This window comes from Oncorhynchus clarkii, unplaced genomic scaffold (assembly GCF_045791955.1).
Source record: "Oncorhynchus clarkii lewisi isolate Uvic-CL-2024 unplaced genomic scaffold, UVic_Ocla_1.0 unplaced_contig_2020_pilon_pilon, whole genome shotgun sequence".
Taxonomy (NCBI): Eukaryota; Metazoa; Chordata; class Actinopteri; order Salmoniformes; family Salmonidae; genus Oncorhynchus; species Oncorhynchus clarkii.
The window spans coordinates 26,322-42,500 of record NW_027261016.1 but is presented as its reverse complement, the minus strand read 5'-3'; the positions used below and the strand labels follow the sequence as shown (position 1 = coordinate 42,500).

Genomic DNA, 16,179 nt, shown 5'->3' with positions numbered 1-16,179 from the left:
ATATGGAAGTCAAGAGGTCGGGGCCCGAGACACACTCTGTGCACTCTAGGCAGGGTTCCCGCGGGTGCTCCCGGAACCCACTCTTCCAAGTTTTCGAGGGCTGTCTGTGGATAAAAAGAAGGTCACAGACACAGAGGCACAGAGAGACAGAGGCACAGAGAGCGAGAGACAGAGAGAGAGAGAGAGAGAGAGAGAGAGAGAGAGAGAGAGAGAGAGAGAGAGAGAGAGAGAGAGAGAGAGAGAGAGAGAGAGAGAGAGAGAGACACACACACACACACACACACACACAACCCTGGCCCCAATTCTTTTTTTTTTTTTTTTTTTTTTTTTTTTTTTTAAGTAAAATGGCGGGAAACGGGGGACCCCATTGAAGAGCGCTTCGCCTTTCTTTCAGTTTGAATGTTTCTTTCCTTCTCTTCTTCTGCTAGCTAGCCAGCTAGCTAGCTAGCCAGCTGTTTACAGAGCTTTGTGAATTTGCATTTTTCCTTGACAACGGAAGAAAAGTGTTGCACCGTTCCCGGAGGTACTGCAATACCGGGTCGATGCGTGGAGCGGACGGAGCAAGCCCCATTTCCGACTCCCTGTTCGAAAAATCCATTTAATATGTAGTCCCCCGATGGGGGACGTATCAGATATTAAACTGATAAGAACAGATTTTTTTTTTTTTTTCCAAACAAAATATATTTATTACGTTCAATAACCAAACAATACATTTCCAAAATTCAGTCAACTTAAATATCCAATTTCAACACCACACTACAAATAATCATTCCAAAACTAATCAACTATAACCATATCCAAATTAACCAACACACAAAACTACCAAATTACGCCACCTCTATTACAGCAATTTCTCACCCAGTGCCCCCCTTCTCTATCCCGTCCAACTGTGACCCCACCTCCTCTCGTGAAACCCCCACTTCACCCCCATCTCCCACCGTCCCCCCTCCCCTGAATACAGCAACGCCACCCGGCACCTGCCCCCCACTCAAGTCCATCACCCCCCCCTCCTCCGGACTCCGAACCGGGGACGTGGCCTCCAAAAAGAGGAAAGTCCGCCTCCCCTCCATCATCCAGCTCCGAGCCATACCCGGGAGGTCAAGCTCTGCGAGGGGTTTAAAGGAAGATGGAGACGGAGCCCACGAGGGCCCCGCCACCTCCCCATCCCCCTTCCCCCCCCCCCCCTTTTTCACCCCTCCTCCTCCCCACCTTCTTTGGCCTCTTGCACGGAGGGTTTTCCCAAAAGGGACCGCATATCCCTCGTCAACCCCAGCTCTTTCCTTCTCCTTTGCCTTTTCCTCTGCCTTTCCTTCTCTACTAAAGCCTTCATCATGTCCTTCAACTCCTCCAACTTTGCCCTCTCTATTGTCACCATCCCATCCCCCATCACCATCTTCTCTTCTTTTCTCCTTTTACCTCCTTCCCTTCCTCCATTCCGGCCGCCTCTCCTTCTGGTTCCATCTCCACGCCCTCCTCCACCTCCTTCCTCTCCCCTGTTGTCTTCTCTGGTCTCTCCACTCTCACCGTCTCCTCACTCTCCTCCATCCTCGTCGCAGTCTTCTTCTTCTTCTTTTTCTTTCCTTTTCTCCTTCAACCTCCTTCCCAACCTCTATTCCGACTCCTTCTCCTTCCATCCCGGCCACCTCTTCTTCTGTCCCGACCACCTCTCCTTCTGTCCATCTCTCCTTCCATCCCGGCCACGTCCTCTTTCTCTGTCCCAGCTCTCTCCTCCTCTTTTCTCCTCCTCCCTCCGACTCCTTCTCCTTCTGTTCAGTCCTTCCGCCACTTTCTTCCGGCTCTTCTCTTCCTCTTCCTCCATCCTCCGCTCTCGCTCCCCCCCCAGCTGCAGACGAGTATGACCTCCGCCGAGCCGGGCAATCCCGCCACAGGTGTGCTTCCGAGCCACACCCGTGGCATTTCTTCGGCTCGGCGCAATCCCTCGCCTCGTGCTCAGTCGAACCACAGTATCTGCACCTCCTCGTGCTGCACGAGGCGAGTGTGTGGCCGTAGGCCATACATCGCCCGCAGAACGGAGGCTGACGGGCATAGTGTAACGTCCCCCTGTCAGCCCCCAGGGAGAACATTGCCGGAGGATGGAGGTATCCACCCAACCCCTTCGGGTCCTCTCTGAGGAGAGCCTGGAAACATCTCCTCCCATTCCAAAAGCCCAAAGAATCTACTATATGCCTTGCTGAGGAGACATTATCCAGGTATCTCCCCAGAAAGGCCCTCACCTCCTCATCCTTTACATGGGGGTTGTAGATGTTCACAGTGACCAGCCTGAAACTGTTTTTGCCAAGGCTGGTCACCTCGTAGTGGCACAGGGGTCTCTCCTTGCCCATCTCTCTCGCCCTCTTCATCACGTCCTCGTGCTTCTCTTCCTTGTGGAACGTCACCTCAAAAGCCTTCTCCCTTGGATTGTCTTGGAGGCACAGGACATCTTTTACCTCCAAATTCAACGTCTTTATCAAGATGTTCCTCCCGAACATCTCCCTTCCGAACTGCTCCATCTCCTTTTCTCTCCAGGAGAACCTCACTGTGTTGGCCAATCCGACCCCCGGAACAGCCTTGTTCTGTATGTTGTCCTCCATTTCCGACCAAAAAAAGCTCTCTTCAAAAAAGAAGAAAAACCAAAACAACAAACTTTCCTCCCTCCTGCCTTCCTTCGACCTTCTGACTCAGCGGGCTCTGGGGCACCTCGGTACCGAGCTTGATCTGAGCCAAAAGGCCGAGAAGCGATAACCCACAAATGGAACCCTGAAACCGCCGGACCCCCGGGGGTCTCGACAGACCTCAGCGGGTGGGTTGGCAAAAGCCAGCTCCTCTCTCCCTCCAACCCCCACTCAACCAACCAACCAACCACCAACCACCGTTTCCCTGGCAACAAACAGGCAGGTGTTTTTTGGAAAAAGTCGCTAATGCGTCTTTAAGTCACTATCCTGGCCCATCTCTGTCAATTTCCCTTGAAACAAGATACCGGGCTCTGCAAGAAGCAAAGCCGCTCCAAAAATACGTTGAACTCGTAAGTGTTCCTCTCCACGGAAGTCTTTAGTAAAAGGCGAAAGGCTTGTGCGTAATGAAGAGAAACCAGAGTCATATGGAAGTCAAGAGGTCGGGGCCCGAGACACACTCTGTGCACTCTAGGCAGGGTTCCCGCGGGTGCTCCCGGAACCCACTCTTCCAAGTTTTCGAGGGCTGTCTGTGGATAAAAAGAAGGTCACAGACACAGAGGCACAGAGAGACAGAGAGAGAGAGAGAGAGAGAGAGAGAGAGAGAGAGAGAGAGAGAGAGAGAGAGAGAGAGAGAGAGAGAGAGAGAGAGAGAGAGAGAGAGAGAGAGAGAGAGAGAGAGAGAGAGAGAGACACACACACACACACACACACACATCCTGGCCCCAATTCTTTTTTTTTTTTTTTTTTTTTTTTTTTTTTAAGTAAAATGGCGGGAAACGGGGGACCCCATTGAAGAGCGCTTCGCCTTTCTTTCAGTTTGAATGTTTCTTTCCTTCTCTTCTTCTGCTAGCTAGCCAGCTAGCTAGCTAGCCAGCTGTTTACAGAGCTTTGTGAATTTGCATTTTTCCTTGACAACGGAAGAAAAGTGTTGCACCGTTCCCGGAGGTACTGCAATACCGGGTCGATGCGTGGAGCGGACGGAGCAAGCCCCATTTCCGACTCCCTGTTCGAAAAATCCATTTAATATGTAGTCCCCCGATGGGGGACGTATCAGATATTAAACTGATAAGAACAGATACTACACTTGATCTGAGCCAAAAGGCCGAGAAGCGATAACCCACAAATGGAACCCTGAAACCGCCGGACCCCCGGGGGTCTCGACAGACCTCAGCGGGTGGGTTGGCAAAAGCCAGCTCCTCTCTCCCTCCAACCCCCACTCAACCAACCAACCAACCAACCAACCACCGTTTCCCTGGCAACAAACAGGCAGGTGTTTTTTGGAAAAAGTCGCTAATGCGTCTTTAAGTCACTATCCTGGCCCATCTCTGTCAATTTCCCTTGAAACAAGATACCGGGCTCTGCAAGAAGCAAAGCCGCTCCAAAAATACGTTGAACTCGTAAGTGTTCCTCTCCACGGAAGTCTTTAGTAAAAGGCGAAAGGCTTGTGCGTAATGAAGAGAAACCAGAGTCATATGGAAGGTTCCCGCGGGTGCTCCCGGAACCCACTCTTCCAAGTTTTCGAGGGCTGTCTGTGGATAAAAAGAAGGTCACAGACACAAAGGCACAGAGAGACAGAGAGAGAGAGAGAGAGAGAGAGAGAGAGAGAGAGAGAGAGAGAGAGAGAGAGAGAGAGAGAGAGAGAGAGAGAGAGCAAGCCCCATTTTCTTTTCCATTTAATATGGAAAAGTTTTATTGATTTTATTGATGCATTTCCTTTAAAAACAGCTCATACATTTTTTACATCATTGATACACATAAAAACGGCAACAAAGCATAAAACACAGCATTTGAAAGTTACATTTAAATTTGTTAAAAAGTACATGTTGTTAAAACCAATGAAAACAACCATGGATAAAAGTACTTTCCTTGTAAAAACATCAAATCTGTAAAAGCCATTTAAAATGTGTACTAATGATCTAACAAAGGTAAAACATTTTTAAGACATGAAAAACCATGTTAAAAAGTCACTTTGTTAAAAGGCTGTCTTCAGTCCCTTGTACAGGAGGGGGGGTGAGTCTTTATCAAGCTCACCTCATCCTGCTCTTCTGAATAGATCATCGTCCCGTCCTTCGGGGCCCAGAGGAGATCCCTCCCCTAGGCGCATCGCCCTAGGCGCCGCAGCGCTGTCAGGCCGTGGCCGCCGGGACCTAGGGTGTTGTGGGGGACCCTTCGCCTGGGGTCGAGGCCCCCTTCCTTCCGTACCACCCCAGGGCTTCCGTGGCTACCATGGCCACTGCCTGGGGGGTGGTCTCTACGTTTTTCGCTACCAGCAGGTTACGGGAGGACCACAGTGCTTCCTTCAGGCACGTGAGGGTGGGCCAGAGCTTGGTGAAGGCCTTCGATGGAATGGGCCTTCGGCCCACCCCATACAGCACGAGCTGAGGTGTTAGGTCCTCCCCTGCTGGCAGACACGAGGTGATCAGGGGGCCTGCTTCCTTCCACAGGTCCCTGGCGGCTCTGCACTCCCAGAGCATGTGCCTCACCGACTCTTCTTGGCCGCAGCCTGGTCGGGGGCACGCGGATGTCCTCGCCATGCCCCGTGAGTGCATAACGGCCCTGACCGGGAGGATCTCGTGGGCGACCATCCAGGACAGGTCCCGATGCCGATTCAGGAGAGCAGGATGGGCCACGTTGCGCCAAACCGTTGTGGGCTCACCTATAGCGAGCCCGCGCACTGGACACACTGGTTCCCGATCCTGCACAAGAGAGAGAAGAGAGCGGTGTTTTGTTAAAACCGTGACTGTTTCTTTTTCCAGTTTAAAATGTCTTAAAAACTTCTGGAGCTGGACGTAGTGCGGGGGTAGCAGGAAAGAGACTGGGGCTCGCAGGTCGACTGGGATCAGCCTCAGAGTCCTGAGGTAAGATCCCAGCCAGAACCGTGCGAGGGCCTGGGTCTTGTTGTTGACCGGGGAGGTGGCAAGAGTCAGATGTAACGCTGTGTAGCGGCTGCCCAGGAACAAGTAGAGGTCAGGCAAGCCTTTCCCCCCCTTGGACCTGGGCCTCTTGACCACCTCCCTCCTCAGCCTCTCCCACTTGCATCCCCACAGGAAGTAAAACAGCGTCCGCTCCAGGTCTAAAATGCTCCTTCGAGGGGGGATAAAAACAGAACTGATTAATAAAAGCACAGGTAAAATCACAGCTTTAATGATTAAAACCTTGCCCTCAAAAGTCAGCTGTCGTAGTCCCCAAAAACCCAGTCTCTGTCTTACCGTCCCCAGGATTCCGCTCCAGTTACCGCTCCCTCCTCCCCCCCGGTCAAACTTTACCCCCAGTACCCTTATGTCCGTCAGTTTAACTGTCAGAGGTAGTCTGGTCAAGTCTGGGTCTGCCCACGGTCCGAAGAATTGGGCCTCTGTCTTGTCTCTGTTCAGTCTCGCCCCAGAGGCTCGTCCGTACCAGTCAGTCCTGTCCAGAGTCCTGTCGACGGATAAAAGGTCGGTACATAAAATGTTGACGTCGTCCATGTAAAAGACGCACTTGGCGGTCATCCCCCCACTCCCCGGGATACCCACCCCACTGATCCCTTGGTCCCTTCTCAAGACCTGTGCCAGTGGTTCAATACAGGCCACGAACAGAAGGGGAGATAACGGACAGCCCTGACGGACGCCGCAGTGTACTCCCACTGCTTTTGACAGATGCCCATTTACAAGGATTTTGCTGGTGATGTCCCCGTACAGCAGTCCCACCCAAGCTAAGAACCTGTCCGGGAAACCCATTTTTTGCAGTACCTTAAAGAGGTACTGGTGCGAGACCCGATCAAAGGCTTTTTCAAAATCTAAATTTAGGACTACAAGCCGCATGTTTCTGTCTCTCGCATAACAGATGGCATCTCGGATCAGTATCAGGCTGTCCGTGATCTTCCTTCCGGGCACGGCACAGGTTTGGTCCGGGTGGATCACCTCCCCTAAAACAGAAGACATTCTGAGTGTTAAAACCTTGGTAAAAAGTTTACAATCAAAGTTTAAAAGGGTAATCGGTCTCCAGTTTTTCAGGTCCGTCCTGTCGTTTTTCTTATGTAAAAGAGTCACGATCCCCACTCTAAAACTGTCGGGTAGTCTGTCGAGGTGTTCGAAGTCAGTAAAAACAGTCAGAAGTTCGTCGGCTAAAACATCCCAAAAGGTCAGATAAAACTCCAAAGGGAGGCCGTCCTCCCCCGGTGATTTACCCCTCTTAAAACGTTTCAGTCCTTGGTCGATTTCTGTCCTCGTCAGGTCTTTTTTCAGGTCGTCTGTATTGGGTAAGGTCTTGTCGATGTATGTTAAAAGGTCCCCCATTGTTCCCTCGCACACATCTTTTACCCCAAACAGTTCCCCATAAAAGTCCTCGACCACTTCCTTTATTCCCTCTGTGTCTGTTTTTAAAACCCCGTCCTTGTTTCTCAATCCTGTCATAATCCTACCCTTACTAATTATTTTCTTAAAAAAGTACCTAGTGCACTTCTCCCCCTCTTCTAATTCCCTTTCCTTGCTTCTTAAAATAACCCCCTTGCTTCTCTGTTCTGCTAAAAGTGCCATTTCCTTCTTTACTTCTTTAATTTCTTGGTTAAAATCAAGGCCCTGTTGGCATAGGTTAAAATACCTTTCCAGTCGCTTTTGCAGTCCCACCATGCGTCTATCTTTTTCTCTGCTTTTTCCTTTCCTATCTCTCTAAAGAAGGTCCTTGTCCTTTCCTTCACCATTTCCCACCACTGTGCTCGCGTGTCAAAGAAGTCCTGTAGCGTCTGCCACTGGCTGAACTGCTCTCTGTACTGACTAACTACTCTATCATCTTCTAGAAGGGAGCAGTTCAGTTTCCAGGGCCCTCTTCCCACAGTCACACCCGAAGATAGTGAAAGGGTGCACGTCAGCATTACGTGGTCTGAGAAGAAAGCAGGGGTTATTCTAGCATCAGTTGGGGGACAGTCCCGGGTAAACAGATAATCAATGCGAGAGGCTCTGGTGCCATCACCACTGGTCCAGGTGAAGCCCTCCTCTCTTGGATGCAGGGTTTTAAAACAGTCAGTCAGTTTAAAATCCCTGCACAGCACTTGCAATAAAACACTTGACCTGTCTACCTTAAAATCCCCTCCTGCCCCTCTCCTGTCTGCTCTGCTTAAAACACAATTAAAATCCCCACCCACCACTAGAGGATCCCTCCCTAGCATGTGGGACTGCAGGTCCTCTAAAAGTGCACACCGGTCATGTTTATCGTTAAAACCATACACGTTTAGCACGTTAAAATCCCTCCCCATAAAAGTACAGTTGGCTAAAAGAGCACGCCCACCTACCACCACTGTGCTCCCCTTCACCACCACCTGTGGGGTCTTGATTAAAATGGCAACACCGTCGTTCTTGTTAAAATTGGAACCACTCCAAATGGAGGGCCCGTGCCGCCACTTATCCTCCCATTTCCTGTAAGAGGATAAAAAGGGTAGACCACACTCCTGTAGTAAAAACACATCAGAGTTAAACCTTTCTAAAAAGGATAAAACCGACTGTGCTCTTGTTGCTGTCTTTACGCTCCTCACGTTTATAGTGGTGATTTTAAAAGCCATGAAAGGGGTGAGTAAAAACAGTGCTAGAAGAAAAGCCATTGAAAAGTTAAAAGGGGGTTAGTCTTCAGGGACTTTCTCTCTCTCCCTCCGGGGTAAGGGGGTTTGGAAGGGAGAGGAGGTTAAAACAGGACTTAAAAAGGAGACTTGATTGGGGGAGTTGGAGGGGAAGGTTCTGGGTTCTTCCTCCCCCTGGGAGCTCTCCCACTCCACCTTTCCCTTTTTCTCCTCACCCTGTTCGGGGTCAGAGAGCTCCTCAGCGTTTCTTTTACGTAGGGGGAGGTGTTCCTTACTCTCCCCCTCCTCTCCCGTACCTTCTGACACAGTCTCCATGGTGCTTTCCGACACCGACCCTATGATGTCTGACCCACTTGGGGAGCTTTCGCTAAACATCTCTCCGGAGCCGTCTTTCTCGGCCCTTTCTCCTTCAGGGGTCACATTAGTCTGGGGCAGGGGGGTTGGGGTGGGGAGGGTTTTGTCCTCTCCTCCCACTTCTTCCCCCACTGCACCTTCCGCGCCCTCCACTACAGCCACCACCACCGGCTCCACCACTGTCTCCTCTACCACCACTGCCGGCTCCACTACTGCCTCCTCCTCCACCACCGGCTCCTCCACTACCACCTCGGCAACTGCCGTTCCAGCCCTCTGGCGCTCGAAAGCCCGGTCCGCGGCCGCCCACTCCCTCCTTCCAGCCTTGGCCCTGTTGGCCCAGGAGGAGGGGCAGTCGCGGATGAGGTGGGACCGCTCGCCACAGAGGTTGCACGACCTTCCGTTCGTGCACTCCTCGTAGCGGTGGCCCACCTCCCGGCACTTCATGCAGACGACCTTCTGACAGGCGTCTGCAAGGTGGCCATGTTCACCACACTTACGGCACAGCTTGGGCTGGTCCTGGTAGTGAACATGGCCCCTGTTCTCTCCGAGGACTATGGTGGATGGGATGGCTTTCAACCCACCATAGCCCCCAGGGTCCTCCCTTTGCTGGACAGTGACCCTCCAGGCCCCTGTCCAGATCCCATCGAGGTCTTTTACCTGGATCAGGGGACCCTTCACGTTGCAGTACCTGCCCAGCCATACTGCAACGTCCTCCGGCTGTACGGTTTCATTGTACATACGGACAATAACGGTTTTAATGCTATTATCCGTCAGCTTGGTCACCTCAAACATCGCTGTGAGGGACCCCTGGGTGTTCAGGGCGTTCTGGAGTTTCCCCCAGAACTCCCTCAGGAAGCTGGCGTTGGCAAAACTGACATCGAAGCCCTTCCTATAGGGGAGGGCTAAGATGCAGTTTACCTGCGCGGGATGAAAGCCGAGCTCTTTCTGGAGGAATTTTCTGGAGAAATCCAATCGGGATAGCTCCATTATTTTTCCTCCCCTCTCCTTTAGAAGGAGGCGCACTGCATGGTGCCTCCTCATGCCAGCCTGTGCTGCTGACATGATGGAGGCCCACTCCCTTTACAGCCCAACACCAGTGAGAGGGGAGGGGGAAGGGAAGGGGAAAGGGAGGGGAAGGGGTGTAAAACAGCCAAGGAACTAGCAGGCTCAGCCAGACTGTGCTGAACAGGGCCTACCAGTACCACGGGACACACAACAAACTATCTAGCACAGCACCAAACTAATCTTATCAACAATGGGAAGGGACACAAGGAGGGATTTTTTATTTTTTTTGTGTGTAATTTTTTAAAATAAATTTTCCCCGGAGGGGAAAGGCACGAAGGGGAAGGACAATAATGAACAAAACAAACAAAAACGGGGGGAGGGGGGTGGGGCGAACTAACAAACAAACAAATTTAGGTAAGGGGAATTAAGGGGATAACAAAAGGAACACTGACCAACACAACACCTGCCAAACTTGAGGGCCGAGAGAGCTAGCAGGCCTCACCAGCAGGCCAGGCCAAGCTAACCAGCTAGCAAGCCTCACCAGTAGGCCAGGCCAAGCCAACCAGCTAGCAAGCCTCACCAGTAGGCCAGGCCAAGCCAACCAGCTAGCAAGCCTCACCAGTAGGCCAGGCCAAGCCAACCAGCTAGCAAGCCGGCAGGCCAAAGGTCCCCCAGTTGACAACACAAGACAAGAAACAGAGACAAAAGGCAATTTAGGGGGTGAACTAGCAAGTACAAGGTGGATGGGAGAATACGGTCAGACAAACACACAACAATGCAATGCCTGCCACGCCTAAAGGGCCAGGAGGCTAGCGTTCCAACAAGCCAGAAAGCCCCTCCGGCTAGCAGGCAACACAAAACTCAAAACAGTAGGAAATAATTGAAGGGGGGAGGGTAGGATACAAGGGGGAGGATAGGTACTAAACAGGACAAACAAGGGGAAACTGAAATTTAAATTAAATAAGAAAGAAAAGGACCAGAGGGCCTTCAAACTCACCCTACAGGTGCTGGTGCACCTGTAGTCCACCACCAGACCCACCACCTAACCCAGGACAAAAATAATAGTGAAACAATACAACAATAATGATTTTAAACAAAAGTAATTAGCACAATCTCCCGGACGCCCTCCGGCCTGCGATCGCTTCTCTGATCAAGCGCAGCACTGTCAAGGACAATGCACGTGATCTTAGCCAAAAGGCCGAGAAGCGATAACCCACAAATGGAACCCTGAAACCGCCGGACCCCCGGGGGTCTCGACAGACCTCAGCGGGTGGGTTGGCAAAAGCCAGCTCCTCTCTCCCTCCAACCCCCACTCAACCAACCAACCAACCAACCAACCACCGTTTCCCTGGCAACAAACAGGCAGGTGTTTTTTGGAAAAAGTCGCTAATGCGTCTTTAAGTCACTATCCTGGCCCATCTCTGTCAATTTCCCTTGAAACAAGATACCGGGCTCTGCAAGAAGCAAAGCCGCTCCAAAAATACGTTGAACTCGTAAGTGTTCCTCTCCACGGAAGTCTTTAGTAAAAGGCGAAAGGCTTGTGCGTAATGAAGAGAAACCAGAGTCATATGGAAGTCAAGAGGTCGGGGCCCGAGACACACTCTGTGCACTCTAGGCAGGGTTAAATGTAAAATGGCGGGAAACGGGGGACCCCTTTGAAGGGCGCTTCGCCTTTCTAAGAGTTTGAATGTTTCTTTCCTTCTCTTCTTCTTCTGCTAGCTAGCCAGCCAGCCAGCCAGCCAGCCAGCCAGCCAGCCAGCCAGCCAGCCAGCCAGCCAGCCAGCCAGCTATTTACATACCTTTGTGAATTTGTATTTTTCCTTGACAACGTGAGAAAAGTGTTGCACCGTTCCCGGAGGTACTGCAATACCGGGTCGATGCGTGGAGCGGACGGAGCAAGCCCCATTTCCGACTCCCTGTTCGAAAAATCCATTTAATATGTAGTCCCCCGATGGGGGACGTATCAGATATTAAACTGATAAGAACAGATTTTTTTTTTTTTTACAAAAAATAATTTATTTACCATCCATACCATTCATTCTTTTACAAAATCATATTTCTCATTCATTCTTATTAAACTCTATTTACAAAAAACACCCAACAAAAACAAACCTCAGGGGAGCATCGTCCCTCCCCGTCATACCTAACCAATACCTAACCCTTCCCTATCTTCCCTTCCCTAATCTATCCCCTTACCAACCTCACTCTAACACTCCCAGCCCTAATCCCCCCTTCCACCTCTCCCGTGCCGCATGCTGCCCCCACTTTATCTCCTCCCTCTTCATCCTCCCCCTCACATCACCTTCCACCCTCCTCACTATCCCTTCCACCCCCCAATCTCTCCCTGTCTTAACTAAATTCTGCCTGGCTTCCCACAGCCCCCTTTTAAAGAGACTCATGAGAAGCCAGAGCAGAAACCTGTCCCTATCCGTTCCCCTCGCTCTCCCTACGCCTCGCTCTAACCTAGCCCAAGTCAGCAAAAAATCGCTCCTAACCATACCTAGCAACACCCGTGCCCTAGCCCAGACTAGTCCGGCAAAGGCACAGTCCCAGAAGGCATGGCGCACAGTCTCCTCCCTGCCACAAGCAGATCTTGGACAGGTGGAGGATCGCGACAAACTATGCCGGTACATGATGGAACGTACCGGCAAGCACTTGTGGAGGCTCAACCAATTCAGGTCCTTGAGCCTGTTGTCCAGGCCCCGCGCCTGCACTCCCTCCCAGACCACTGACGAGATGCCCGCTACAGGCGCAGGACTCCCTGCCTGCCTGACCTCCTCGTACAGGTGCCTGTGATCTAAACCTACTCGGGCAACTTCAACCTCGGGGTGCGCACGCAGCCACTTGGCCGCATGGCCAAAGTGCCACGGCAGCTGTTCCGCCCGAGGACCCGCGTTAGACCACACCATTACGCTTCTCGCCTGATACGAGAAGAACACCCGCAGGAGGTAACCGGACGGGTGTATAACCGGACGAGCAAGCTCCGTCAACAGGAAAGAAACAAAAATGGCGTCTAGCTTGAGGGGGAGATGTGGTACCCCCCTACCTCCCTCCCCGATGGGACAGAGCATGCGCGCCCTGGCGACCCACTCGTACCTGCCACCCCACATGAACTGAAACACAAGCCTCACTAGAGGCCTCCTCAGACAAGCCGGCAATGGGTAGATGTACGCCAAGTACAAAAGAGATGGCAATACATCCACCTTTAGGACCAGGACCTTACCTATAAAAGACAAAGACCTAGCCTTCCACATTGCTAGCTTCCTCTGAACCACTGCGATACCCATGTTCCAGTTCAGCGTCGCTGAGCCGGAAGTCTCAAAATGGACCCCGAGAATCCTCAGGGCCCCCTCACAGAGAGATAACCCCCCGGGCACATCCGTTCTACCGCGCCATCTTCCGAAAAACTTAACGGAAGACTTTGCATGATTCAGAACCGCCCCCGACGCTTGGGTGAAATCCCCAATGATGGCAAGAGACCTTGTCAGGCACGAGTCCTTGCACAACAGCAAGGAAGTGTCGTCGGCGTACTGCGTCATCTTAACACGCAGCCCGCCGCTCCCAGGGATCAACAAGCCCTCCACCCCTGTGTCTGCCCTAATGGCAGCCCCCAGAGGCTCCATGTACAGTACGAAGAGGAGGGCCGAGAGTGGGCATCCCTGCCTGACCCCAGACGAGAGGTCAAAAACGTCACCTAAGTGACTATTTACACTAACTCGACACCCCGCTCCGACATATAATGTACGGATCCATCCTATAAACTTCTCCCCAAATCCTAATCTACCTAATACCCTGAATAGAAAGGATCTATTCACGCGATCAAAGGCTTTCGCCTGATCTAGCGCTGCTACCATTAAAGGCAGCCCTCTATCTTCAACCCAGGCGATGGAGTCCCTAATCAACTGTAGGTTCCATCTTATAGAGCGGCCCTCTACCCCGCACGTCTGATCCTCATGGACGACGTAGGGAAGGGCTGTGCGCAACCGGTCTGCTAAAACCTTTGCAAGAATCTTGTAATCTACGCACAGCATGGTCAACGGCCGCCAGTTGCCAAGGTCAGTTGCTTCCCCCTTCTTATAAAGAAGTGACAGCACACCAACAGCCATTGATCCCCCCGGGACCCCCGTCTCAAGGATGGCCTTCAAGACTTCGAGGACCACCGGTCCAAGTATACCCCAAAACTTGAGGTAAAACTCAGCCGGCAGCCCATCCATCCCAGGCACCTTCCCTTTACCCATCCTCCTAAGAGCACTCTCAACCTCTTCTAGTGAGATCTGGGCCTCCATCACGTCTCTAATGTCCTCCGGCAACCGCCGGGACAAGTGTTCTAAAAACACGTTTCCCTGCTCTACATCTATTTCCCTTTCCTTAAATAAACCTCGGAAATGATCAGTTGTCACCCTGACCATTTCCTCTGGTTTACTTACTATACTACCATTTTCTTCCCTAACGCCATGCATTACCCTCCTACTCTGCCTGGCCCTAACCGACTTAAAGAACATAGCGGAACAAGTCTCATTATGTTCTAGAAAGCCACTATGCGCACGCTCCAGGAAAGCTCGAGCCTTCTGCTCCTGCAGCTCCCTGAGCTGCGCCTTTAGGGCTGCGAATCTCTCCCAGTCAATCGACCCGCCGAGGTTGCTCGCCTCGTACTCGAGTTCAATTAACCTTTGGATACGATCCACCTCCCTCCTTTCCTCCCTTTTTTTCCTTTTACAATATCCTATTATAAAAGCCCTAATCCTCACCTTCACTAAATCCCACCACTCTAACACCCCCTCGCACATGGACCGGAGGCCGTCAAGCCTCCGAAAGAAACAAAAAAATGCGTCAACGAAAGCCTGCTCCTCCAGTATATCCCGATCTAGCTTCCAGTACCCCCTACCGAAGAGGCAGACTGGCGACCCCACCTGCAGGAACACCCCGTCGTGATCCGTGAAGAACACAGGCAACAGGCGCCCAGACAACTGACCCAAAGACCTGGATATAAAAATGTAGTCGAGCCTCCGCGCAACCCCCCTGGAGTTGCGCCATGTAGGACCGACCATTGCCGGAGTAGTATGCAGGCCACCATCAACCAGACCATGGCAAGCCATTAGCCCGGTGATGGCGCCTACACTACTATCACCACCTACCTCTAAATCTATATTAAAATCTCCTCCTATCACCAAGTGCCTATTTGTAACACACAGGGGCGCCAGACAGTCCACCATCTCCCTTCTGTCTGCCGCCACCTGTGGCCCATATACCCCAATTAATCTATACCTAGCTTCTCTATACACTACATCTATCCCCATTACTCTACCCTGCATTATAACAAAAGTGCTCTCTATCTTAACCTCTCTATTCCCACACAAAATTCCTACTCCTGTTGAGTGCACCCCTCCTATGCCCCAAAAAGATTCCCCCTTATCCCACTCCCTCCTAAATCTATGCACATCCCCACCATCCCTCAGGTGAACCTCCTGTAAAAAACAGAAATCAAAACCCACACCCTCTAAATAACAAAAAACCGCCCTCCTTTTAACAAAATCCCTTAAACCTCTAACATTTAAACTAAGAAAAGAAACAGACATATTTATTTAATAATTATTTACAATTTAACCCAAAACCCAAAGAAAAACCAGGAGACTCACCCGATGCTCCCCTGGTCCATCTCCACCGGCGGGGACGTCCTCTCCTCTCCTGACGCCCCCCCGTCCTCCTCCATCCCTCCAACCCAGGATGCAGGCAGTGTGTTAGGCCTAGTGCCCTGCACCCTGGGTTCCTCACCACCACTCTCCAACCCCCCCTCCCTGTATGCCTCGGGGCTGAGTATCGGGGATCCCATCTCCCCAAACAGGAGTTGAGACCCCTCCGACAAACAGCCCACAGACCCCTCACCGGAGCCACCCTCCTCTAAATTTTGAGGGGTTGAGGCAAACAGGGAGACCAATGTCCTCCCCCCTCCCCCCCCCGCTGATCTCTTAGCCCCCCCCTCCCCCTCTACACCCCCCTCCCCCTCTCTACCTCCCGAGCCCCCCTTCATCTTCCGTTTCTTTTTGTCTTTTTTTGGTGTAGGAGGTAGCGGGGAGACACCACCCCTCTTCCCCGCTAGCTCCTCCACCATTTCCCTCATCTCTTCCACAAGGAAATCCAACATGCTATCCCCCCACTCCCGTACCCCCTCTCCCCCCTCCCGCTCCACCGGTCCTGCCCCAGGCACCCCCCCCCCTCCACAGGTCCTTCCACAGGCACCCCCCCCCCCTCCACAGGTCCTTCGACAGGCACCCCTCCCACAGAACCTGCCACAGGCACCCCTCCCACAGGTCCTGCCCCAGGCACCCCCACAGGTCCTGTCACAGGCTCCCCCTCCCCCACCCCCCCCTCTCGCTCCTCCACTTCCCCATCTTCATCCTTCTTCCCATCTTCTGCTCCCGTATCTTCTCTTGTCCTTTCTCCTCCTGCTATCACTCTTTTCTCTTCTTCTTTTTTCTTACCCTCTGGGCCAGTTCTTTGTGCAAAAAAAGCCCGTCCTTCCCCTCCTCTTCTTCCCCCATCCCCCGCTCCTGCTCCCCCTCCCACTGCAGACGCGTATGACCGTTGACGAGCCGGGCAATC

At 52.1% G+C, this 16,179-nt stretch overlaps 6 non-coding genes and 1 pseudogene across 6 annotated transcripts in view; all 7 read right to left on the bottom strand.

The window, feature by feature from the left end:
* Window position 1, bottom strand: part of LOC139403242 (U5 spliceosomal RNA) — a 117-nt gene extending 116 nt beyond the window's left edge. Inside the window, exon 1 of the small nuclear RNA XR_011633316.1 lies at window position 1. This exon is cut by the window's left edge and continues 116 nt beyond it. This is a non-coding gene — a small nuclear RNA (U5 spliceosomal RNA).
* A 500-nt stretch (window positions 2–501) lies between these two features.
* LOC139403345 (U2 spliceosomal RNA) lies at window positions 502–684 on the bottom strand. The gene has a single exon (XR_011633410.1). It is a non-coding gene; the product is annotated as a U2 spliceosomal RNA (small nuclear RNA).
* A 2,295-nt stretch (window positions 685–2,979) lies between these two features.
* On the bottom strand, window positions 2,980–3,096 carry LOC139403241 (U5 spliceosomal RNA). Its single transcript, XR_011633315.1, has one exon. It is a non-coding gene; the product is annotated as a U5 spliceosomal RNA (small nuclear RNA).
* Window positions 3,097–3,595: 499 nt separating this feature from the next.
* LOC139403220 (U2 spliceosomal RNA) lies at window positions 3,596–3,786 on the bottom strand. The gene has a single exon (XR_011633300.1). It is a non-coding gene; the product is annotated as a U2 spliceosomal RNA (small nuclear RNA).
* A 240-nt stretch (window positions 3,787–4,026) lies between these two features.
* Window positions 4,027–4,143, bottom strand: LOC139403240 (U5 spliceosomal RNA). The gene has a single exon (XR_011633314.1). It is a non-coding gene; the product is annotated as a U5 spliceosomal RNA (small nuclear RNA).
* A 6,886-nt stretch (window positions 4,144–11,029) lies between these two features.
* Window positions 11,030–11,146, bottom strand: LOC139403239 (U5 spliceosomal RNA). The gene has a single exon (XR_011633313.1). It is a non-coding gene; the product is annotated as a U5 spliceosomal RNA (small nuclear RNA).
* A 269-nt stretch (window positions 11,147–11,415) lies between these two features.
* On the bottom strand, window positions 11,416–11,594 carry LOC139403342 (U2 spliceosomal RNA; annotated as a pseudogene).
* Window positions 11,595–16,179: the final 4,585 nt, after the last annotated feature.